We start from the raw sequence: 27036 nt of genomic DNA, 5'->3' as shown, positions 1-27036 counted from the left end.
TTCCGTTTCATTTTGGGGCACATCTCTGAAACATCCCGGGCTTCTCCACAAATACAAAACATGCGAGCATGAAAGTAATATGATTAAAATTAGAGTGACAAAAGTAAAAGGACTAGTTGTTAAAACTGGGAAAGGAAAAGTCAAGATATGCTAGTACAAAAGGAAAAGACAAGATATGCTAGCACAAAATACCAATAAATTTATTGCTTAAAATATTGCAGTAATAACAAATTATTACATAATGTTAAACTGCATTAAAAAAGTATTTAATAAATCTTTAACAGCATTTTTCGTGTTTTTTTTTTTTTTAACTCAACTCATATTACAAATGGTTTGATGTTTTACATAAAAAATGAGGCTATTTTTTATTCAAAAAGTATTAATAACAATAAAAAAATATATATATTTGTTAAAATTTATCGCAATACGTACAAAAAAAGAGCCCCCCCCCAAAAAAAAATCTCAATAAATGAAAATAATTATTTTAATTTTCTGCGCATTTGCTTTTCCGTTCGCCATCTTAAATATGACTTCTTCCACGCTTCAAACTCATCTCGACAGCTTATAATCGTTTCTTTGTTGATGAAGATTGCCAAACAAAAAGTTAGTATTACTTAACTTTAATTGTTTTGGGGGTTCTTTTTTACTACATGGGCGCGTCCAAACAATTATGTTTCTGCTTTTAATATAGAAATGAGTGAACATTCCATGTTAGAATATAAACGAAGAATTGTAATTTCCTAGAAGTTTTTGCAATCGGGTATTTTTAAAAAGTTTTCCTTTTTTTCGAATGATCTTAAAATAATTTTCGGTACTCATGCAGAGAGTGATCCGTGCTGAAATAATAACGTTATTATTTAAAAAGCCATTCTTAACATGGAGAGGGTGTTTTGTACCTATTCTGCACTTTAACCTTACAATTGAATAAGAAAAAGCATATAATAAAACTTTAATTAAACGTGGAAATACGATTTAAAAAAATAGCGCGGATCGGATCACTCTTTGCATTAGCACCTAATTTTCATATTGAAAAAAAAAAAATCAATGTTTAGTTATTAACATACGTTAGTATAACAGCCCAAAATACACGAAGAAGAAGAAAAAAAGAGGGTTTGTATTATTATACACATACATTCGAAAAAGTTGTCAAAAAACAAATATATAAACAATGAAATATTATCAAAGACGAAATAAGTTACTTTTCTACCTAACTGGATAAGATTTTACCGTTTTTATTTAATATAAATTGTTTATTCAGATCGAAGAAACATACAGTGTTTACCGATATATTTGAAAAATGCAAATGGTGGCCGACTAGCAGTGGTCAGAAATCGATTTTAAGAATGCGTGAAAAAAATTGAATAATTCTACTTCCTATTTTTACAAGCTTATAACTACTTGAAAAATGTAATACAAACCCTAATTTTTTTTCAATTAAAAGAGCAAAGACCAAATTAAAAAAAAAAAACAGGTTTAATAGCAAATTATGCAATATTTGTTTTTTTAAATCAGCTTTATTTAAAAAAGATTTGAACAAAATCAACAAAATTTTACTTCCTTCGAGTATAAAAAATCGATATAAATTCCAAAAAATCACTTACCTAAAAAAAAGAATAATTCAATGTGTAGTTCCATTCTTCATTGTTAAGAATTTATCCATATTTATATTTTAAATTCCATTTATTTTTTAAATAAAAGAATTTCTTAAACGACTATTTGATAAAAGCGGGATCATGGAAGCATTTTTCGAAAAACCAGAAGTAATCTTGTTCCTTGTTTTGAACTACGGATGAACAAAAGAACATAAAAACCACACGTTCGCGTTAGGCGTGTAGCCTTGTACCGGGGAAAATATGTATTCCTATAGTTTAAAAATAGTCAAATTTTACTCATAAGATTATTCCTTAAAAAAAAAAAATACACCCCAGGAACTTTTTCTTTCTTTTCTCAAAGAAATACATAAATTTTTGATTTATTATATTTTCATTCTTTTTTGTCGAGTGAATTTTTTTTTAAATATCTAAAAAAAGAAAATATTAAATGAAATAGAAAAAATTGTTGTTATCGTCGATTACTTACTGGACAATATAAGCAGAACATAGGTTTCCAATAAAATAAAAAAAACCCAATGCGGTTTGTTAAAAATAAAAGTTTTACGCTTTAGACTTTAAAGGTAAATTTCCCCAAAACACTTCTTTTTTTGTTTTAATTCACAATATATTATTTATTGATCTCTTATCTTCAATTTGTGATATATAAAATTTTGGTACATAAATTAATTAAAATCTTAATCGACATTTCAAAATGGGGGTGGGGTGAATTAAAAAAAAACGTTTGTCTAAAATATTATATTCGGTTTATTGGAAAGAGCATAAAATTTCACATTGACCCTGAAAATATCGTAAAAATTTAACCAATAGAAAAATTTGGTAGATTTTTAAAGTTTAAAAATTAAAAAAAAATTCAATTGATTTCATTACGTAAAAAAAATGGCTGCATGAAGGCTCGCTGGCACTTTGTAAACACTGTTTAAAAAAATATATTTTATTATTTTTTAAACAACTTTAATAGTTTATTTTGGAAGTATATTCCATAAAGAAAATAAACAACCCACTTTTAAAAGGGAAATTACGAGTTTTTTATATGTTATTCGCAGTTTCCTGTTAGGGGTGTAAAAAATTCCCTCAAAATTCTGATACACCTAGCAGCCGACTCTATGTTGGATACGTAAGTTTGGGAATATGAGTTAAAACTAAAAAAACTACATAAAATACTGTTGGAAACCCATCAAATATCTGTCAGGCTATGTTATGGTACATATATTGTGGATTTCAAACAGTATTTTGTATAGTTTTTTAGTTTTAACTCATTTTCCCAAACTTACATATTCAACACAGAGCCAGCCGTCATTTGCATTTTTCAAATATATCGATAAACACTGTATGCTTTTCTAGCTGAATAAACACTTTACATTAAATAAAAACACTAAAAATGTATCCAGTTAGGTAGAAAAGTAACTTCTATTGCCTTTGATAACATTTGTTTTTCAACAATTTTTTTCGAATCTATGTGTATAACAAACCCAAAAATGGTAGCACATAATTTAATGCTGCAAACTTATAGGGCCCATTTGAAACCTGGCTTATCAGATTTTTTTAAAGTTTCTGATTACTTTTAATTGTGTTTGAAAGATTATAACCTAAAGTTTAACCCTAAAAGGACAAAATGTATTTTTACAGGTAAAAAAAAAAAGTTATAATGAAAAAGTTTACACAGTGGCTCAAAAAGCTCGAAAATTCAGCTAAATTTGAAAGCTCAATATATTAATTGTAAAAATCCCTTGAAAGATAAATAGGTAATTTCACTAAATATAGTTTGTGAGTGATATGAGAAAAGACGTCTGTGTAGACATTAAGAATGTTTCTTATTTTAAACATTATTGCATGAGGAGTCATTTCCAGTAAAAAGTTCATTTATTTTACCCATCGAAACTCAAGAAATGTACGGCTAAAATGTGTAAAAATTGAATGAATGATTTCAAAGATAATGTCAGAAAAAAATGGATCGAAGGGCGATACTCCAAAGCGAGCAGGCAAACGTTAGGGTTGCAAAAAAGAAATACTTTTTAGCGACCCCCCCCCCGACCGGGTCTAGTAACAACAGTATGAAAAATGCTTGCTGAGGCAAGTCAAACGGCCTGGTCTAGTCGCCACGATAACTAAAATTCGACAGGTTGGATGGGGGGGGGTTGAAGAACCTCTTTTATAGGTTTTAAATCACGTCCCACCCCTTTGACTATAATACCATTTGCTATGTTTCACTCATGTTGGTTCCTTTATCCTCCGACGGCTGAACTCCCCCAACATAAGCATCACTACTCTTTTATTTTTTTTTTTAGTAAAGTCTTAAGACATTGAACGTAAAGAAACACTTTGTTAGCAACAGAAATTGTCCTCTGATAAATCAAAACAAACTAAAAGACGATGCACATATTTTCAATGGAAGCCCAAAATCTCGAAAATTCAATTATATTTTAAAATATATCGAGAAATTGAAAGAATATTATACCTTAATTTCTGTATTTTTCAAGATTATGAAACTATTCTTTAATTTATGTAATCCTATTTTTTTTTAAGTAAACAAAAAGTGCTTATTTAATTAGAATATTTATTTACTTTTTTACGTGATGACTCCATTTTTTTCTTAAATATTGCAACACAATGAATAAAATTAATTAGATTTAAATAAAAGTAAAAGCGCATTTTAAGTGTGAAAAAGTTAATTAAAATAACTGATTACACTGACAATTTATTCATTGAAAAAATAAGTTAAAATAACTATCTATTAATTAAATTGAATATGGCACGTATGATGCAAATCATGTTTTTTTTTTACAATATTGCTCATCCGTTCTCCAAATTAATGTTTAGTAGAATTTATCTTTATTTATTTACAACAACAAAAAAATTTCTTAGTAATCCTGTATTTCAAATTTTTTCATTATTTTTTTTATTTTCAAGATTATAAAAAACTTTTGCTGATATTTACACGTTCATGCATACAAAGAAAATATTATAATATTACATTTGAAATTTTAGTGGGAATTGTTATGAAATATGTTTCTTGCAATTATATTATATTTTTGGTGAAAATATTGAATGAACTATTCTTAATTCAATGATAATATTGTTAGTTCAGGAATTAATTTTTCTTCAAATCATATTGATTTCATAAACATGCAGCTTATGGGCTTTTTTGTCATGTCCTGAAATATTTTTTAAAATAAAATTGTGAACATCAACAATGCTTTATTTTTATTAAAAAAAAGCAAAAAAAAATTTTTTAGTGCATGAAAACACAAATAAAGGTGTTTTTCTTTACAGAAAATAATACATTTTTAGAAAGACTTTCAAAAATATAATGGGTTCATAATGTTCTGTAACCGTCATTTAATAACTACTGAAAATGTTATTAAAATTGGTTGATTTCCTGAATTTTGGTCAATTTGGAAGTTAAGAAAGGAGCCAAAATGTTTACACATTTTGCAGATTGGCCATAAAAAGCTGTAGATGCATCAGGAAAGAGAACAGTGTGAAGATTGTAGGTATTCAAGTAAAATACACTTCTACCCACGGTATCACACACAACAATGAATAAATAAATATGAGTGTTTATAGAAATTATTTTTAATAAAGAATGCTGTGAAAAAAAAAAAAAACGGTGGCAGCATGAAAGGCGTGTATTTTATTTTAAGTTTTTTTTTTGCAAATGTGTTGAAAAGAATTTGGATATTGATGAATATATATATATATATATTTGTGAATATATGAAAATGTAATCAATTGGTTGTTTAGTTATTAATGTACAATAGCCTAAATGCTAACGGCCCCAAAATACATAAAAAAAATGAAGAAAAAAGGTTTTGAGAGATAGGGGTTTAGTTAAAATACACACCTATCCTACCTACGCTATTTAAAACATCACATAAAAAAGAATTATTGTTTATAGAAAACTATTTTACTAAAGAATTCTATGAAAAAAAAAGCAACCAGAAGTACATGTATGAGCAACTTTTCTTTCATTACGGCATGGAGATAACATTGGTTTGGTAGGAGAAACTTGGTAAGAATGCAAATAATACTATGTTCTTTCTATTGTTTACTTATTCTCCTGCCAAGTGCACTGTCCCCTCTATAAGGATTATACATAGATACATGCAAATGAATAGCAGATTTCCAAAATGTAAAAAAAACATTTTGACACCTTCTTTCAATAAAAAATTCACCAAAATCCAAGAAATCAACCAATTTTTATTTAATTTTAAGATTTTCCTTTGCAATATTTGTTATTTTTAACTACATGTTATTCATCTATTTAAAACAAATTGGCTTGCTTCCCACAATTTATAATTTCATCATTTTTACTTATTAGAGGGAATCTACCTTCAAATGTATGTCAATTTCTTTGTAAAAGAGCAAAAGTAAGATATTCATCATTCAATCTAGCCATGTGTGGCTGAAGAAATACTTGGTCTACAATCCAAGTTCATTATTACCCCTCTCAGATTCTCTATGAATCTTGTCATCCTCTAAGAGAAGGAAAAATATGATATACATTTGTGCTACTGATCTCATATGTCATTGCACTGAGACACTGGGGAGAGAAATCTCCTTGAACAACCTTCAATGGCATTTTCATCTGTTGCAACATTGAGCTCTTCCTCCTCTAGATCCCTGAGTGAATCATTCTGTGAGGAACTTTATTCATGTGATCATTTGGGTCTTTGTCATCTAATGAGGTAATTTTGTCATGGATTGAGCAACAATGTCATTATGCTGTGTGTACTTCCTATATATGCATGGTGTTCAATTAACTGAGATTGAGTGTTGGTTATTAATTTTCGTCACTGTACTCGTGCTGAACTGCATCATATATTTTCCTTGCAGATTCATTACCCAGACGACATCTCCTTCCTTTTATGAACTAGCAACTGCATTGTCAGGCAACACCACTTCACTATACCTTGACATATATCCTCTGTGTATACATTCACAAGTGCAGTTGTAGACGTCTTGTCATCCCTAGATGTAAAATTGTGCCAGTACACTGCCTCTAAGATCGTGCACCATGTTCTTGCCATAATGTGCTCTATTGTGTGATGGGACTTCTCAATTATTCTCTTTGCCTATAGTACGTGTGTGTACCAAAATCATATGTGCTTGCCCCACATTCATGTAAACTCAGTAAATCTCGTCTGTTCTCATCTTGAGTGTGATTTTCACAACGTTTCGGTCGATATAACATCCGAGCTTCTTCAGGTGTATCTTGTCGAACTCGGGAGTTTGGATGGAATTTCGAGCGGAACACTTTATTTACTTCAGGGAGGTAGCAAGGACCCATGGCGCAGTGGTTAGAGTACTGGGAAAAATCAATTGTAAAAGCAATATTCTCCTGAAGGTTGAAGGTTCAATCCTCAGTGTGGGCGACCGAAATATACATTTGTGAATTACTTAGGGCCCCTATCTAGTCATGGCTGATGGAACAAGAGCATACTACCCCCGTGAAGTTAATAAAGGGTTCCGCTTTAAATTCTGTCTAAACTCCCGAGTTCGACAGAAACATTCCCGAGTTCGACAAAATACACCTGAAGAAGGCTGGAGGTTATATCGACTAAAACATTGTGAAAATCACACTTAAGATGAGAACAGTAGTTCGATGAATCAAAATGATATGAATAACCAATCCTCATCTCAAAAATTCAGAAACTTCACAGCAAATCTCTTTCCACAAAGTGTTGCACTGGTGAACAACTCAGTTGGTGGCCTCCTTTCACAGAACACACTCTCTCTTAAGTGTTGAGCAATTCTGTGTAACAAAGATGGCGGCAGTAAGTCCAGTCATCAAAGCATCAATCAGCAGTGGTTCAGTCGTGTCAAGACAGACTGATAGCAAGGTGACTGGAATCCAAATTCAATATTTTTATAATGAGGTCGAAGGCTTCTCATTTCTTGATTGTCCTAATGTATAATTTTATATAAGATCGCCCAAATTATTGTAGTCATACCCTCCATATCCATCGAAAACATTTTACCACCAACCCTTAAAAAGTCGTTTCAGACTCAATTTGTATTAATAGTGTAAAAGTAAAAAAAATATTTTTTTCCACCTTTTTTATTTTTGGAATTTATCATCATTTTCATTGGTCAGAAAAAATATATATTGGTATATTTGCATAAAAAGAAGCCATTTTTAATCCAATTGTTTAAGATTTAAAAAAATGTATACACACACACACACATATGTACAAATGCAGAAATACACACATGCACAGTACTTTAGATAGACATATAAAGAAGGTGTAAATTCAATTGTCTAAATACATATACATGCATATCTATATACATACAATAAAAAAAAATCACTTTTTTGTTAAGCAAAAACTTGAAACATTACGTTTAGATATTTTTCATTTGTTTATTTTGTTTGGAAGACAAGAAAAAATGATCATAGTTTATTGTCAGACCCGGGACAATTTATAATTTTTTTTTGTGATTTTGACTTCTCATTTTGGGTTTCTGAAAATAGATTTATTCAAGATTAAATTCCTATAAGTTCAGTGATAAAATGTTTTAATCTTATCTTTGTTATCGGTTTAGTAAAAATGTTGGCTATATTATTTTCAGATTTTACATAATTAAGAGTAATAGATTTTTTACTGACATCATTTTTTTATGAAATGATATTTGATATCAATATGTTTCAACCTTTGATGAATCATAGATTTATTTGCTAATAACATACTACTCTGGTTGTCACAATGGATTACTACTGTTTTTTTTTTTTTACTTAGATCTGGTTTTAAAATGCACTTTAGAAGGGTGTTTAGAAAAATTGCTTCTTGCACTTAGTGCAAAAGTGCAACAAACTGTTTTACAAGTAGAATTTGTTTTATAGTTTACTAGGAGATAATAGGTCCAATCTTTGGCAGTTTAAAACAGTATTCAGTTATAATTTTTTGATCGTCAATTTCTCGAGTCTGAATCTGAAAATCCATCAAAATTTAGGTGATTTGTGGACTTCTGGACTACTAAAGATTGTTCGTTGGTTCCTTTTAGATAATGAAGGACTTGTTTTGCATGAGTTAAATCCTTAATTATCGGTTTTGATTAGTTTTGAAGTAGCTTTGCTACAGTGTAACATATATAAGTCCTTGTGGCGGTCATCAAATAATTTCTCTGTATAGTCGATCATCTTTAATTTAGTTTTGGTCTCTGTATTTTTATTTATATCAATCTCAGTGAGAGTTATTCACGGTTTGAAGTGTAACATGACAAACTTTAGCCGAATTTTTTCAACGTACTGTGATTGGTTCATTGTTATAATTTCATTTTCACAAATAAACTGTATACCAAAGAACCATGATAACTGTCCAAGATCAGCCATTAAATTTTTTTTATTTAATCTATTCTTTACATCTTTTAAAATGTCATAATTTGATGTAAGTATCCTCAACCCCTCAAAATCAAAATCAACTATTTATTACCTATATTTTTGATATACATGCATGTGTCTACAGGGCACTACCTGACTTTTTATTCTGTTCAATTATTATGGAGTATTAGATTCCAATTGTGAGCACTTTGAGACAATAAAGCGACTTATTCAGTTTCAAAACAAAATTTTTATTTTTCATTTTAAATCCTTCTGGCAAGGGGTGGAATATAAATCTGACAGTCAACTGGAGCATTTAAATAAGCATTTTTTACATCCTTTTGGTGTCTTCTTAAATTTTATTGAGTTGCAACTTGCAATAAAATCATGATTGTCGTTAAATTTGTCGTCGGTGAGAATGTGACAAAATATTCAACCCCCAAAATTTTAGAAAAATCGTTTGCAGTAAAACTCGGTTTAAAAGTTTCACTGCTATATGCCATAATTTTTTTGGAAAAGAGCCAACGAGAAATTATATTCTCATCCTTACGTTTTGATATGTATTATTTTTAGATAAAGGTTCCAATTTGGATTACATACCTTTTTTCTATTCTTGAGCATTTTCTGAAGTAGTCACCTCAATATAACTTTCTAGTGCATTTTCAAAAAGTAACATTAATCTACCTTTTCAATTATAAAGACGTCTATTTTTATCCTTTATCGATTATCGACGTGTCGGGGTTTATACAATTACTGCAATTGTCGTCATTACATATCTACAAATGTGAAAATGTCTGTGTGTGTCTGTGTACATTTCCCTACCAAATAACTGTGTAAATTTTCGGTTAGAGACTCGAGATTTGACATAGGGAGTATTGAGATTTGGGAAAATCTTTTTAGTCAGTTTTTGGCCAGAAATTTGGCTGTCAAGGGGTCACAGTTCAATGATTTGACCTTTGAAAACTCTACCAAACTCCTCAGCTAATTTTGGGTCTAAACACTTAAAAATTTAAATGTAGGTTACTTGGACATGGATCGAACTTTTTAATTTGATTTGAGCTTCAAACAAATGTTAAAAGGTCAAAATTGTGGTCAAAGTTTTAAAAAAATTGACCTCTGTAGTCTCTACGAAATTACTCAGACAAATTTTGGTCTAAACATTTGAAATCTTACATAAAGTGTATTCACACATAGGGCAAGTTATGAACAGTACATACAGCCCGAGCAAGGCCGGGCTCAACTTTAGTATATCTATAAAAGTGAAAATATCTCTGTGTGTCTACATTTCCCTACCAACTAACTCTGTCAATTTTTGGTCTACAGACTCGAGATTTGAAATAAGGGGTATTTGAGATTTGGGAAAATCTTTTAAATCGGTTTTCGGCCAGAAATTTTGCTATCAAGGAATCACAGTTCAACGATTTGACCTTTAAAAACTCTATCAAACTCCACTGCCAAATTTGGGTCTAAACACTTTAAATTTTTGATGTAAGTTACTTGGATATGGACCAAACTTTTTAATTTGATTTGAGCCCAAAAAATAAATGTTAAGGAGTCAAAACTGGGATCAAAGTTAAAAAATAATTACCTCTGCAGTCTCTACAAAATTACGGAGACAATTTTTGGTCTAAACATTTGAAATCTTACATAAAGGATATTCATACATAGGGCAAGTTATGAACAGTATATAGGGCCAGAGTAAAGTCAGGCTGAACTGCTAGTTATTAATATTTTCGTTCTTATCCATGAAAATACTAGGTAATATTTCCTCACAGTATTCATCCACTGGTTCTGTCATTTTTAAAATTAAATCAGTCATTAAATTTTACACATCTAACTTTTTATGGCATTGTTGTCAGGAAAATAAATAAATTAAAATTAAATAATTAAATTAATTAAATAAGCTAGGCTGCTTTTATCCCATGAAAATACCTTTTTCACTTTTAATATTTAGCTTAGGAGTATTTTCTATGAATGCAAACAAATTTGAATCAAATATATGCATTCGGTTCAATTTGGGTTTTACATCTTTTATCCCATGAAAATACCTTTTTCACTTTTAATATTTAGCTTAGGAGTATTTTCTATGAATCCAAACAAATTTGAATCAAATGTATGCATTCGGTTCAATTTGGGTTTTACATCGCAAAACGCTTTATACAGGGTTTTACCTAATCTTTTATTGAACCATTTATTTTTGATGTATGCTGCCGCCATTAAAGTGTATGTCCATAAATTTTGAGCTAATTTTGATTTGATAAGTAGACATCTTGCTATTTCAAAAAGAGTTTGCCATGCTCTTTCAGCAGTGCCATTTTGAAATAAGAAATAAGGGGCTGATTTCTCATGTTTAATACGATATTCAAAGTCTTTACTAGTAAATTCAGTTCCATTGTCCAAATGAATACATTTTATAGAGCCGTATGTGGCCACGTCAGCTAAATATTTTTTAGTAGGTAGGATAGTGTCGGATTTGTTGTTTTAAAGAAATAAACCATGATTAAACCTGAATAATTGTTAACAAAATTTAATGCATACCTGAAGTTATCTCTTCCCATCAGACTTATTAAACCGGCCATTTCACACAAGTGAGAGAATTTTCGTGACCTTTTTGTCTGGTGTTTTATGCATTTCACCATTTTTCCCTGTGCACAAACATCACAATTTTGGAGATCGACTGAATGTATTATTTTCATTCCTTTGAATACATTTGGTAACTTTTAAATATCAGTAATATTGCTGTGTCTAAGAATTTAATGCTTGGTTTTCAAGTCCTGACAGGCGTTTTTGAGAAAACAGTATTTTTTACATAATATAGTCGACCATTTTCTTTAATATCAAATACAGCTCCATTTGGGTATATCGATTTTGACTTGTAATGGCCAAAATTTATATTCAAGCCTCGTTTGATAGCTTCCTGCAAGGAACATATATCTTGCTTAAATGTATGTATGAAAAGAGCATTTTTAAGAATACAGTTACAAATTTCGCTTTTATTAGTTTTTAGTGATATTTTAGCATCTCCTTTTTTCAAGACTATATCGTTTATTTGACTACCGTCGGCCGGTTTGAAAAAATGACTCTTTGGATTGAAGTTTGAATCAAAATCAATAAAATCAGATTCTTTGATGATAGATTGTGCTGTAACATCACAGTCTACAAAAAGATTTTTATCGTTTATCATATTTCACAATTTACATATGAATAGAAATGTATGTTCTTTATGAAAGTTCTTAACGTTTTTGATGAAGTCCACTTTTGAGTTTTTATATCGACACTGGAAACTTTTGTAATTGGGTCGCACACAATTATAACAGATAATTTTATTCATTTTCTTGGAAAAATTATTTTTTGGGAAAACATTGCGATGAGATGTGTAATTCGTTTTTCAAGAAGCATTTTTGAACTTCATGATATTGCAAGTTATTATTGTTCACAAGCATCCGAATGCCACTTTAAATAGAGTGAAAGTTATGGGTTTGTCTTTTTGCGTTATAACGATTGTAAATGGTTTAAAGTCAGCTGTAAGTCATTTGAATGTCATTGAGATTAATAGGATTTCGCTTATTATTTCACCTGAGAGTTTTAATGCATTTGCTGTTGTTTCTGCCTTTATAACATAGTCAGTAATCGTCTCATCTTTGTTACATTTTAGAGACGTTAGTTCTGTATGTAAAGATATAATTTTGGGTTTCCCTTTTAATAAATAATATTCTTTTAATATGTTCAATGCTTCACTTCCATCATCCATGGAATCTGTTATAATCAGAGACAGACTGCTGTCGTCCAAACTGTGAATGAGTTCTGCAAAAACAGTCGTGTTCTTTTCGATAAATTTGGGATCGTTTGGATTCTCTGGTGGGGATTGAATAACTTTGTGTAACTCTAGTATCCTTAAATACTCCAGAAATTTCATCTGTTACAATTCAAATTAAGATTCTGATCCGCCAAAGCAAAGTCGATGGCTGATCCCATAATCATAGAGAGCCGATGCTTAATTAACATTTTACAAACTACTTTCATGTGCATGCTCGTCTGTATACACATGCAGAGTCGTTTTGTAAATAAATGGTTTTGGCTTTCCACTGTAATACAAGGTTGGCGTCTCAGCTGAATTTATATTCTTGACCTGCTTGTAGTCAGCTTGCATCTTCCGCAATGAAACCATTGCTTTTTACTAACATGCCTGTGGCAATAGAACTAGCCTCAACCCACACTAACATCTCCATGGATACACTAATCACCTTTCTCTGGATCATCAAAAAAATGTCTTCAATCATTAATGCTAGAAGAGCGTTTTGCGCTTTGTCATTCCATCCAGTTGTTATAATGTTTGCTCTTCAGTTTACAAACACCGAGGTGATACAGAACAAGGCAAACACTGGGAAATTGCCAATCAGTTGCCAATTCATGTAAGTCAATACTTCTATGCCACTATAACAGAGTTCCTTTCTTCTCCTGGACAAATAATCCTAACACACGTGAGCCCAGTCTCTGAGGTCATGCTTGCCAAACCAAACTTCTCCAAATTTTTCTTGACATGGGTTACATTCACAAAAATGTTGTCAATATAAGTAGTAGTACCCACATTTATGATCTCACCCTGGCTGAGGATGGCATTAACAATGACCCACATTATTAAAGGGGTGATATTGAGCCCAAAATCTAAGGTGGGTAAGCCAATATCATTTTGATCTCAACTGTTTTAAATGGATAAAAACATGTACTTGAAAATAGGCACTGTAATGTTTGGTCTTTGCTGTCACCGTTCCCTTAATTTTTGCAAGCAAACATCTGTGTTAGCCGTATACGTGTCCTCATACTCATGCAGCTTACTATAAACTAAACTTTCTCTCTGTTCTCCTGCACAACAGCCATGAGAGGGATTAGACCCTTTGGGTAGAGGGTTGAGTCTGTCTTCTTGATATGGTAATAGCCAGCTATTATCGATCTCCATTTGCAGTTCACAATCATATTCCTCATGAATTTGTGCTGGTGTTTGATATTCTGCAAGTCTATTTTTCAATGTAATTGAAGGCTAGTTTCCAACACATTTCAAATGTGGTCCACTCCTGAGTGTTATTTTCATACTCTGCAGAGAAATCAGTTCAGTAAAGGTTATGGCATCAAAATTTGTTTTGCTGATATGTGGAACTGTTACTTCACAAGCTCTAGACACAGCTACTCCTCTCAGCCACTTGATTGTATCTAGCCCAAGCAACAAATAAAATTCAAGTATGTATTTATCCACAACTAAGACGGTTGTGTTAATGTTCAGCTTTGCACCAATGTTTACATGCACCACTCATATTTCACAGCAGCTAAGTGTGCGTCCATATGCTTTAAGCACAGAGGTCACTTTCCTCGTCTATTCCTTAAAAGCACTACTTGGGGATTAGTGACTGTATTCATCCAGTATCAACTAGAGCTGTACGTGTCCATTGATGCAAAGAGTTACACTCGACAATGTGCCATTTACAACAGTTTGGGGCTGAATTTTCGCACCCCCTGCTCATTTCCTGGACAAAATCGAGCAATGTACCCATGTCACTGATATTGACAACACGTTATATATCTTGACTCCAATAGCTCTGACAATTATAAAACCGTCGGGAAGTATCTATTTTCTTAGGTGTGCTTTGTGTCAACTGTGTAGCTACTGCAGCCTGCTCAGTAACAATTCTTTAAAATGGCACAATCACATGCCAGAATGTCTGACAGTTCCAGGTTATCCATCTAGGAGAATGCTCATAATATCTCTTCTGCATGTTCAAGCAATCCAGCAATGCATGCACATAGCAGGCACTGGTCCAGAATGCTATTACACTATTGACTATCAAGAGTAATTGTCATCAAATGCTGGTATATGCTTTGGCCATAATGGCCAAAATAGATTGTCATCACACATGGCAATACAATCAATAATAATCATCAAGTCAACTAGATAATAAACAAACTTAATGATGTTATATGCCAACTTAATATAGTCCCGAACAATTATGTCAACATGATCTGGCACAGTTCTGGACAGTTTCCACATGTGACTCAACATGATCCTGAATAACTCCTTCAGTTCAAATTCGAACACATCTGTCCATTCGAACCTGAATAACTCTGTAGAAATGACCCAACATGATCCTAAAGAACTCCGTCAAACCAACCTTACACAATTCTAAATAACTCAATCGATTTGAACCTGAATACGTTTGTTCATACGACGTGACACGATCCCACACCATTCCATGGAAATGACATGTTACGATCCCGAACAACTTCATCCAAATGACTCCGCACAGCACGTTATTCTGTGAATGATTTTAGCATGGGCTTTTCATAGCCCTTGGACGAACTCATTTTCGCTGGGAGTAGGTACACACAAGTCTTGAATGCTTTCATGCATTTTCATTAAAGGTATGCTATGCCTACTTCTTCTTTGTCTATTAGACGGGCATAGAAGAACAATATTAGAGTAGAGACATCCAGAGATTTATTTACTTGAATGCTGTTTTGACTAATACTGTTCTTGTGTCTCCATATTTGGCATCAAAATAACCCATTTTGCCCAACTCACTCTACACAAAACTTAAACTATCATATATAATGCCATTCCTAACAAAAATGACATCCAAAACAAAAATCTATCACATTTTCCCATGATTTAGTACTCTGCTCTTATCAACCATGTCACCATGTATACAAGCAGCACTCTTCTTGGATAACCAATTCACCTCTTGATAAAATTTGATCTGGGATGGGTATATTTGCTTATGATATTATAACTCTTACATTTAATGCTACTAAGTATAAGCGTCATTCTCCTAACAATTACCAAAATCCTTCTCAACCATCAATAGCCATGATGAATAACACTATATGTGAGACCAAATCCTTCAAATTTCTTGGCTTAACATTCACAGGCGACATGAACTAGAACAAATACATTGAGGACATTACAAAGTCTGTGGCAAAGATGGTGGGTTCCCTCTACCGTGTAAGAAAGTTACACACACCTGAGAGTATCTTGTATCTCTACAAAACCATCATTCGACTGTGTATCGAATATTATTTCCACATCTGGGCCATTCTTTCTATTATATGTCTGTCCCTCTTAGATTGTTCAAAAATGTCTCCAATTTCTGAGGTTTAGCATAATACTGCAAGCTCCAACTTGTCTCCCATTTCCACACTGTTATATCTCTTTGCCTGTTTTTCAAGTATTATTATAGAATGTGCAGTGATGACTTCATTGCACACACCCCCTCGACATACATACCCTCAACAAGCCTCTTTAGCAAGAACCACGTGCTATCAGATTATACTGTCTCAATATATTGGCTTTTTGAGATGAAATGCACCTAACATTGATGCTTTTTGTTTTTCTACAAAACTTAATTATCTTCTGCAAAATCAGAAACAAAAACAACGCACTTTTCCCCCTTTTTCTTCTTCCCATATCCTCTATTCTCTTTCTATCTCCTCCACTTTCTAACTGGTTTCCTAACTTAAAATGTACCAAACATACTGTAACACTTTTCCCTCTCACAGTGCAAAACTCATTCATGCAGGGTAGAAAAACAATAAAATCCAATATAAAACTGTCAAACCAAACACTACAAACTAGCGATTGAAGATACAAATATCTTGAAGAATAAAAACTTTCTACAAAATAACTGAATACTATTTCCAAAATAACTGGTTTTGGCAATAAATAACCAGAAAAGAGTTGATATGCTATAAAAACCAAGCAACCAAACCCAACCTTTAGCAAGAAACTCTCACCCCTTACCTCTAGAGGTCCCTAGACACCAGAAAACGGTTTATTCTAAATTTCTTCCCTTGGAATACTAGAATTTGGAATGCCCTTCCTGCTTCCATGACTAAAGTGACATGCAGGAGTTTTAATGGCATGTGAACCAACATTACACTCACTTCATTATATAGACCTTGTAAACATGATCCACATATTTGCCCTTTATGTTCAAGTTGCAGTATGCCTTGTCTGGAGTGAATATGAATAACAATTAACAATTATAGAATATAATGAACCATGTATTTTTGAAGTCTTGGTGAAAATGCATTATTTTATGTTAGCAAAACACTCTTACTAAAGTTATATGTTCAAGTCGCTGGAAAGATAGTGGAATCCTTCTACCGCTCCAGAAGATATCTCACTACTAATACAATTCTCTATCTATATAAAAGCCAAGTACGTCCAAGGATGGAATACTGTTGCCGTATCTGGGAAGGAGCTGCTAAAAACAGCCTATCCTGCCTTGACAGAGTACAAAATAGACTTCGTGGCTTGGTGGGGGATGCCCTTTTCTCTACCCTGCAACCTCTCTCCCACAGAAGAGACGTTGCGAGCCTATCCTTGTTTTATCGTTATTTCCATGGCAGGTGCTCGTCTGAACTCCAATCTCTGGTCCCCCCTCGCTAATCTTTCACAAAAAACACCCGTCTAGCTGAATCCACTGTGAAAAATTTCCCCCACTCTATATCTGTGCCTAAATCAAAACGCGGATTCCATGAACAAAGCTTCTTTCTTAGAACTGCACGCCTGTGGAACTCTGTTCCGTCTGCCTGCTTCCCACTGGACTACAACTTGGATGTCTTCAAGTCCAATGTTAACAAATTCCTAATGAACCGCCCCCTTAAGTAAACACTTCATCAAATCTCCACACTAACGTAATGTACTTGCAATAACCCTTATCCCTGAGTGGCTTCCAGGCCTTGATAAGTTGTGATCACTGTGTAAAAAAAAAGAAAAGTACTAAAAACGGATTCATTTAATTTTGATTTTCTTTTAAAAATAAAACATGGTTGCAATTAATTTTTTGTTTTAAAATATTTTTTAAATATGAAAGTTTAAAATCAATATCACTTGCAGAAAAAGTACTTTTTGAATTAACACTGTTATCATTGAATTAAGCATTGTTTGTTCAATACTTTCATGAATTTTAATATTAATATGATTGCACAAAATATTTCATGTGATTTGAATGATGGAAAGGTTGATATTTCCCTTGAGGGCATAAACGTGTAGACATCAGTATAAGAACTCATAACCCTCATTGTTATCCAAATAATATTTTCAGAGAATCAATAAAATTCACACGATAAGCAGTTCATACTGAAAAACAAAAAACAAAAAGACAAGATTTGAACAATGTTTTACAAAAGTTTTATTTTATATTATAAGGAAAAACATTGTTAAAAGACATCATCAATAACTTCAGAGTATTACTGAATTTAAAACTAATCCCAAATTAAGTCTGACTATTTTAGAGAAACATAAAATCTAAACTGTGCACATTAAAACATATTCTAATTAAATAAGCATCCATTTTATTACTAAAAGTATAATCCGACACACCCCACTTGCGTAGGTATGCTGTGATATTAGTTCATGTTAGGCATTTCCGATCATGGAATGCCCAAAAAAGAAAAAAGTGAAATTTAACAGTTTGACCTGATCGTATCCAGAACAACTGTCATAACACAACAGTTTGACCTGATCGTATCCATGCAGACAAAGTTTGACCAGGTTTTCCAGGAATTCTGTTTCAATAAGCAAGACTCCCAATGCAGGAAGACACGAGCAGCCAATGCCACATTGTTTTTGTTGTTTTTAAGTCCACAGTTCAACAAGTGTCATATCATCTGCATCTGAGAGCACTTTTACCTTGATAATGATCATAATTCCAGATTAAATTTTTATATATGATGTACTTTACCTCAATTATCTGAATCTGATTTTAAATTTTTTTTCTACGTATAAAGAACAATCAGCAGAGGTAGATGTGGGGTTGGAAGAGAAGCCAGTGGAACATTTTTTTGCACAAAAAGCATTCTCAGATTTGGTTATGCAGAATGCTATATGTTGTGAAAATATTTTATAGGTTTCAAACAAGAGATATTAACAGCAGAATCTCGATCTCGATGTGGCCGGAGGCATTTTCGAAATGGCCCCCACTTACTCAACTGGCCTGGACTCTACTAACAAAAACCACTCTTGCATAAACTTATATATTGGTAGATGGCTGAGGAGTGAAGTTTCCCTTAATCTGAACTGGCCAATCAGGAATTGGTATGACACATTCCCGTGCTTCTGATTTGCTCTGTGCATAACATATTCCTTAACTCAATTGTTTCTTTCACGAAACAATATTTTTATTAAATATTATTTTCAATCCAAAATCCGTCAACTGAAGGCAGTTCTTTTGTTTTCGGTTGCCTAATCGCTCAAACAATTTGGGTCAGCAAGGCAATCAAGAATTGCCTGGGATTAATCACATAATAAAAGTGCTAACTTAGCTCGATTTTAACCGTTATTAATGTAAAATTCAACCAGCACAAGTGGTTTGGTCATAAAAATGTAGGTACTTCAATTAATGAACTTATAATCTATAGAAATAGTTAAATTAAGGTATACTTTTCACTTTTTATAAATTATTAAAGAACTTTTCTTTTATAAAAATAGAAAATAAAACAAAATTGCCTTTCTTGTCTTTTGTAGTTTCATATATCAATAGCTTGTTTGTTTTCTAATTGACTAAAGACCACAATTTTTACAAATCTTCACATTTTTTTATAATTATGCAGTTTTTACTAAATAATTTTAAAATAAATACTTTAACGAAGCTATCCAAGAACCCAGAAAATATTTCTGAATGTACCTATTTACTATGCCTCCCCACGGGACAGAGCTAGACACCAGGGTCGTTTTTTAACGTGGAGAAAAGGTACAAAAATAAAAATTGTCTCAGTCGTGAAGGATTTCTCCTCTACCAAAAGAGAACAAGAAAATGAAGTGCAGCATCTGAAGAACAGATACTACACTTTGATCTTGACCAAAAGGCCAAGAAAAGAACTGAATGTAGTAAAGAAAATCAAAACCCTCACAGGTGTAGATCAGCAAGCACAAGAAACTGCCTCTGTGAAAATCTTAATCATACAATGGAACTTGTGAATTTGGATGGAAATTTGAATGGAATCCTTTATTTCACAGGAATAGCATTACTTCAGCCATGACTGGATAGAGCTCCTAAGTAATTTGCAATTGTATTTTTTGGTCATCCATACTGAAAATTGAACCTACGACCTTTTTGCAGAATATCGCTTTTACAAGTGATTTTTCCAAACACTGTAACCACTACACCACAAGTCCTTGTTGACAGTTCTAGTCCAATATATACTTCTGACTTACTGGAGAAGCAGCAAAATCCCCCCCCACTGTTGAAATTCATAGATGACAGAAAGCCTTCTATCCTAATAGTTTTTCCTCAGACTGCTAGACTTTCAAATTCCCTCAATGTTTCATGCTTCTATGCCTGTACTAAAATGCAGAAAGGTTACATATAACATTAACAGATATATTGTTGCTAAACGCCCTCTGTAGTTTCCTGTACACATGATCGCAATTCGTAGCTCCTGATACCAAGGTGAAAATACACTTTATTTTGGGTAAAAACGATTAAAGAAACGGGCTAAATACATTGAAAAAATTAGTTTAAGTGTTGCAAACGAAATGAGATTATAATAACAGTTTTTTGAAGATTATCAATAACTAATTAGCACTTCTTGAATTTTTTGTAAACTAAATAAGAAATAATACATTTTACATGTCATTATAAGAAGTTTGGTGAACATTTAGTTCAATATAATCTCTACTTATAATTAATTTGAGGACTTAATAAGTTTAACATGATAACTTCAATTTTTGCCATTAAGATAAAACCTTTTTAATTATAAAAATCTGTGTTTATACCTTGACGTCAAAAAATGTGTTGGTCATAGAACAGGTCTATAGTTACCATATTTTCATGAAATCATTTTTATTTTTTAATTTTGCAGATTATGCAGCAACCAAGAAGACAAATGAACATTGACAAAAGCCTGAAATGAAAGAAATCCTTTTGAACTATATTAGTTTTTCTTTCATCAAATAGCATATTCTGATAATATATAAAAACACCTATCTGTTACCTGTGAATGTATTTCTCCTCTTCGTACACTTATTCAATAAAAAAACCCAGCTGGAATACTTTTAGCAACTGTATAAGACTAAGTTATTGGTGCATATGATAAATGCACATATAAGTTCATATGATTATTCCGCATGTGTGAATATGACTAATGCACTTATGGTCTAATAAATACAGAATTTCTGTCATCAACAATACTAGATAAAATTTAGTGCTGATTAAAATAATTTCAGAATTTGAGAATCTATGCATCGTTTGATTCTCACCTTTTTAAGATTTATGAAAATTAATTGAATATAAAATTGATGTTTTGTTTCAAACAATTTGCATGGATCAGTCCTATTTTATTTAAAATCTAGTGATGTACATGTTAGCTGGCACTAATAATAGCACACCAGTCATATATTTATATATTATAGAATACTTGTTAAAAACAAATAAATTTTACACAAATCTGAGAAATATATATATATATAACTCACGACATCCGTTCAATGATTTGCTTAATTTAAAATACATATACTTGAAATATAAGCAAATGTTTCTTCGTTTGTTCTGTTTCTCTAAAGAAAAGCACAAATAAAAAAATATAAAGAAACATGAATGTTATATTTTCATTCTTTGAAAATAAACAATGGATCTGATTCCAAAAAATATATTCTTATGAAGAATTTTGCTCTTTAACAGTAAAAACACTATGTTAGGGCACATGGAAACACAGAAGCCATATTCTTGTGAAGTATGTAGTTCTTCATTTACAAGGAAATCCTTTTTGGTGACGCATATGCAAATGCATACTGGAGAGAAACCATATTCTTGTGAAGTATGTGGTTCTTCTTTTATAAAGAAAAAAATTAGGTTGGAACATATGCGAACACATACTGGAGAGAAACCATATTCTTGTGAAATATGTGGTTTTTCTTTTACAAAGAAACAAAATATGTTGGTACATATGCGTAGACATACTGGAGAGAAACCATATTCTTGTGAAGTATGTGGCTCAGATTTTACAAGGAAATCCTTATTGGTGACACATATGCGAACACATACTGGAGAGAAACCATATTCTTGTGAAGTATGTGGAGTTTCTTTTACACAGAAGCAAAATATGTTGCAACATATGCGAACACATACTGGAGAGAAACCATATTCTTGTAAAGTATGTTGCTCTACTTTTACAAGGAAATCCTATTTGATGACACATATGCGAACACATACTGATGAGAAACCCTATTCTTGTGGAGGTTTTGGTTCTTCTTTTACATTGAAACAGAGCATGTTACAACATGTGCAAACTCGTACTGGAGAGAAAAAATATTCTTGTGAAATATGTGGATATTGTTTTACATCAAAATCATGTTTGGTGACACATATGCGAACACATACTGGAGAGAAACCTTATTCTTGTGAAGTATGTGGTGTTTCTTTTACACAAAAATCCCATATGTTGAAACATAATCGAACACACACTGGAGAGAAACCATATTTTTGTGAAGTATGTGGCTTTTCTTTTGCACAGAAACAATATATGTTACAACATATGCGAACACACACTGGAGAGAAACCATATTCTTGTGAAGTATGTGGTTCTTCTTTTACATAGAAATCTTATTTGGTGACACATATACGAATGCATACTGGAGAGAAACCATATACTTGTGAAGTATGTAGTTCCTCTTTTACATCAAAACAAAGCATGTTACAACATATGCGAACACATACTCGTGAGAAACCATATTCTTGTGAAATGTGCGGCGCTACTTTAACAACGAAACAAAGTATGTTGCAACATATTCGAACGCATACTGGAGAGAAACCATATTCTTGTGAGGTGTGTGGCTTTTCTTCTGCAAGGAAATCTGATATAGTAAGACACATGCGGACACATACTGGAGAAAAACCATATTCTTGTGAAGTATGTAGCACTCGTTTTGCACATAAACAAGGTATGTTGAAACATATGCGAACACATAGACACTATCCTTTGTCCTAACCTTACTAAATATTCAAAATAACAGTATTCGCAGCCCAATAAGATCTTTCTATGGCTAACTCACCTTAGGTTTTATGAAGAATTGTGAACTTTCCAAGTGATTTTACCTCAAGTAATAGCATATAGCTGGATACTCTACCAGACTAGAAGAATCTACTAAGACCAAGACATCAAAACAAACGATATCTTAGAACACATGAAAAGTGTTAATTGAGGAGAAAAAATTATGTTAATATATTTACATACTCAATGTTTTAGAGATAAAGAACTTTAATGGAACATATCTATGTATCTCATAGAGTTTTCGTGTTTTCTCCAGATAGTGAGCCACTTGATTTCTCAGAATTTCGTTTGAAGGAAATAAAAGAAAAAAAAAAGAAAAAACAATCTTGTGATGTATGTGGCTCTTCTTTTGTGACACATATACGTACATGTACTGTGGAGGAGACCTTCCAAAGGATGAATTGTATTTTTGGGGGGACTCTCTCAGGAATACATAGACAAAGAAGGTTCCCTGGACTGGCTCAAAAGGGGAGCCCTCTACCACGATCAGGAAAGGGTTATAATGACTGTTCAAGACCAGGGATTAATGACCAATGTATTAAAAAAGATGGCAGGTATCAGTAATGACAACAAATGCAGGTTCTGCCATACAGAATTAGAAAGTGTGAGTCATCTAATATCAAGTTGCAAGGTTCTTTTGGGGGACAACTACTATACAGCAAGATATGATGGAGTATGTAAGTACCTCCACTGGACCATCTTTAAAAAATTAAACATTCAATGTAGCAGCAAATCCTGGGAACATCAACCTGAAAGAACAGTTGGAAGTGACATATACTATACATTACGACCATGTAATCCGTACATCCACCTACCTTGAAAATGCTGCTGTGAAACCTGACATAGTTATATGGAATAAGTCAGAAAGAGTGGCAACCTTGGTTAAAGTGAGTGTCCCTAATGATGACGGTCTGAACAGAGCTGAAACAGAGAAACAGACCAAATATCAAGGTCTCATGTATGTTATGAAAAGAAACTGGAATCTTAAGGAGATATCAATCATACCAGTTATTATAGGTGCCACAGGGCTTATGAAGAAGAACCTGAAGTCCTTCCTAACAAATATATTCCTGGTGAATCAAGTGCAAAAGAGATGCAGACAATTGCACTTCAAGGAACAGTGAGGATACTAAAAAGAGCTCGCTTGGTTTCAATAAAAACGGGGCAATGTTGGCAGCGTTACAATCTTTAAAGGAAGAAAAATTTAAAAAAAAGAGTGGAGGGAACTTAAATGCCTACCAGACACTATTCTCGAGTGTCTAAGGTCTCGCTCTACAACAACCTAGCATTACGTTACTTTGCCGTAGAAGTAAACCCTTACACAATATTCAAAGTCACATAGTATTCATAGCCCAAATAAGATCTCCTATGTCTAACCCACATTAGCTTTTACAAAGAATGATGCACCTTATCCAAGTGATGTTACCTCAAGTAATAGCACGAAGCTGGATATTCCACCAGACTAGATAAATTATTCTCCTGGAATCCAGTAAAACTAGACTAAAATGAAAGATATACTACCACATATGAATATGGTTAATTGGGGAGAGGAACATTATGTTCTTAATTTCTTTACTAACTCAGTGTTTATGAAATAAAAAAATTATAGAACTTTTAATATCTATATATCTCATATAGAGTTCAAGCGTTAGTGGCAAATACCTTGTATTAAATCACTTCATATTCAGAATTTATCTAAAGTCAGTGCACACATCCTTAATCAAAGAAGGTAATGATCTGACTATAGCAAGAGCGTTATACAGAGACAGAGGAGGTGACTTGCAAGCGAGTTGAAGCGATACACACCCACATAGAAGAGAGCAATACACATGTAATACAGGCAAAAAATACTAAAAAGTGACAGCGTGAATATAGTGGCAAAGGAAAATCGTGTATGATATCAAACAAAAAAGGACACTTTGCCAATATTTGCCGTTCCAAGATAGGAAATAAGAAACAAATACAAAAAAAACCTACACAGCCGCAGTGGCATAAAAGGCGAAAGTAACATTAGTGATTAAAGAGAAAACATTTCCACACCATTTAGCAGTTGCCATCATCCACTACCGAGGGTAATGCTAAATTAAAAATTGGCAATAGTCAGAGGCTGATACAGATGCTATGAGCAACGTTTTATCCAAGGAAATATACAAACAACTACATGGAGTACCACTCAAAGCAACAGCTATACAGTTAATCGTATTCAGTGAAACAATGATTGACCAAGAAAGAACATGCTGGCTAGGGGTCTGCAATAAATTTGTTGGTGCAATATTCCATGTGTGAATTCAAAAGGGCCCATATAGATAGGACTACAGACATCAAAGGAGTTAGGGCTAGTGACCCTAAAATTAGCTGTGAAGTCAATCGATACATACAGTTCAAAAATTATCATGTGCAAACAAACGATAACCAAGCATCACAAATAATATACAAAGCCCATTCTAATGCCAGAATTGAGCCTATCTTGAACAAGCACATTGAAGGAATTGACCTTAATATCCACAGCATGGTGAACTACCTTAATTTTTCACCAACTAGAATAGAGAACATCAGAGTTGAGATATTGTAAGACCCATTACTAAAAGAACTTGTAAATATGGTAATGTCCGGCTGGCCTGCAAATTGAATTGAGTGCCCAAGCTGCCTCCTACCGTTTTGAGGACTTTTAGAGATGAGGTTACAGTTCAAGATGGTATTTTGCTAAATAGCAATAAAAGCATAACACAAGCCTCCCTATAAAGAGGTATATTGGAAGAACTTCATGCAATACATCAAGGAGTTTAGAAAATCCGACTAAGAGCCCGGTCAGTTCTATATTGGGTAAGGATGAACAGACATTAAGGATAGAATGCTGAATTGTCACACCTGTCAAAAATATCAGGCAAGTATCCCTGTCGAATCGATGCACCAGCATGAAACCCCTAGCTACCATTGACAATATGTCATCTCCACACTACCTGAAATCTAACGGATTTGCAGAGAGGATGGTCGGAATATAAAAGAAAACACTGCTAAAGGAACAAGAAACCGGACAAAGTAGTTATCTAGCAATGATGGCACATAGAGTCACACCCATGTCTGCAAACATCAAATATCCAGCAGAATTGCTCAATGGCCAAAAAATACGGGCACCACTAGTATCCAAGCATCAACTTGGTGGTGAGCAGACAAGAACAGCATTACAGCAAGACAATAAGGGATCCAAAAACTGTTATGACAAGCAGCATAAGACAACACGTACTTCTACATGTAGGGCAGAAGATCTATGTCCAGCACGAGGAAACAAATATGTGAGAGCCTGGAATCATTCAGCATCTTGCTACAGCGCATCATTTATAGTCGAGTCACAAAGTTATAACATCTACCGAAGTAAAAGACAATTCTTCAGATCAGGCAAAAGACGCTTGATAATTGAGGGCAGATCTGACCAACCGCATCTCAAGTGCATCACAAAGGTAGCCACACACCAGCAGTATACCAACACCACACATGCCTCAGAGGAGGTCATCCCCAGATATTAGCCGGAAGAAGGGGTCTGAGGTCCAGGCATCACCTAAACATACAATGCAGCAGACTAGTGAATTACATACAAATGGATCCTGTATATCTACCCTCGTGTCAAAAAGATTGCGCAGATGTATAAAGTCTCCACAGACTACTACACCACACTATTACACCAATAATACTATATTCTTCCACAAAAAATAAATGATGATAAAATAAATAAAATAATTAGGTGAGCTCATTCTCAATTGGAGAACGGAGATGTGTTAGTTAAATCCCTTGGACAAATCGGAAGTTAGGAAGAGTTATTTCCCTTGTACATATGACTGTCATGGCGTCTTTTGTAAATAAAGCCTGTATTTTTTATCTCTCGTTCCTTTTCTTGTCCATTCTTTATCACAGCCATCCTATCAGATTAACCCCCCAAAAGTGCTCAATCCTTGTCGTCTTTAGTTTTAAACTTTTCACAATCCCAAGAAGAGGTCGAGGATCCGGGGTGAGGTGAACCTTGCTGCATATAAATAGAGATTAAAATGTTCAGCTGCATACTAAACAGGT

General features: G+C 33.0%; 1 long non-coding RNA gene and 1 pseudogene across 1 annotated transcript; one reads left to right on the top strand and one right to left on the bottom strand.

Moving 5' to 3' along the window:
* Positions 1-517: 517 nt before the first annotated feature.
* LOC145279010 (uncharacterized) lies at positions 518-26850 on the top strand. Its single transcript, XR_013868388.1, has 2 exons — positions 518-603; positions 20785-26850. It is a non-coding gene; the product is annotated as an uncharacterized LOC145279010 (long non-coding RNA).
* LOC145284763 (U2 spliceosomal RNA) lies at positions 19669-19801 on the bottom strand (annotated as a pseudogene).
* Positions 26851-27036: the final 186 nt, after the last annotated feature.

This window comes from Euprymna scolopes, chromosome 1 (assembly GCF_053919585.1).
Source record: "Euprymna scolopes isolate OS-2025 chromosome 1, ASM5391958v1, whole genome shotgun sequence".
Taxonomy (NCBI): domain Eukaryota; kingdom Metazoa; phylum Mollusca; class Cephalopoda; order Sepiida; family Sepiolidae; genus Euprymna; species Euprymna scolopes.
Note: the sequence above shows the minus strand (reverse complement) of the source record. Positions and strands in the feature narration are given on the sequence as shown.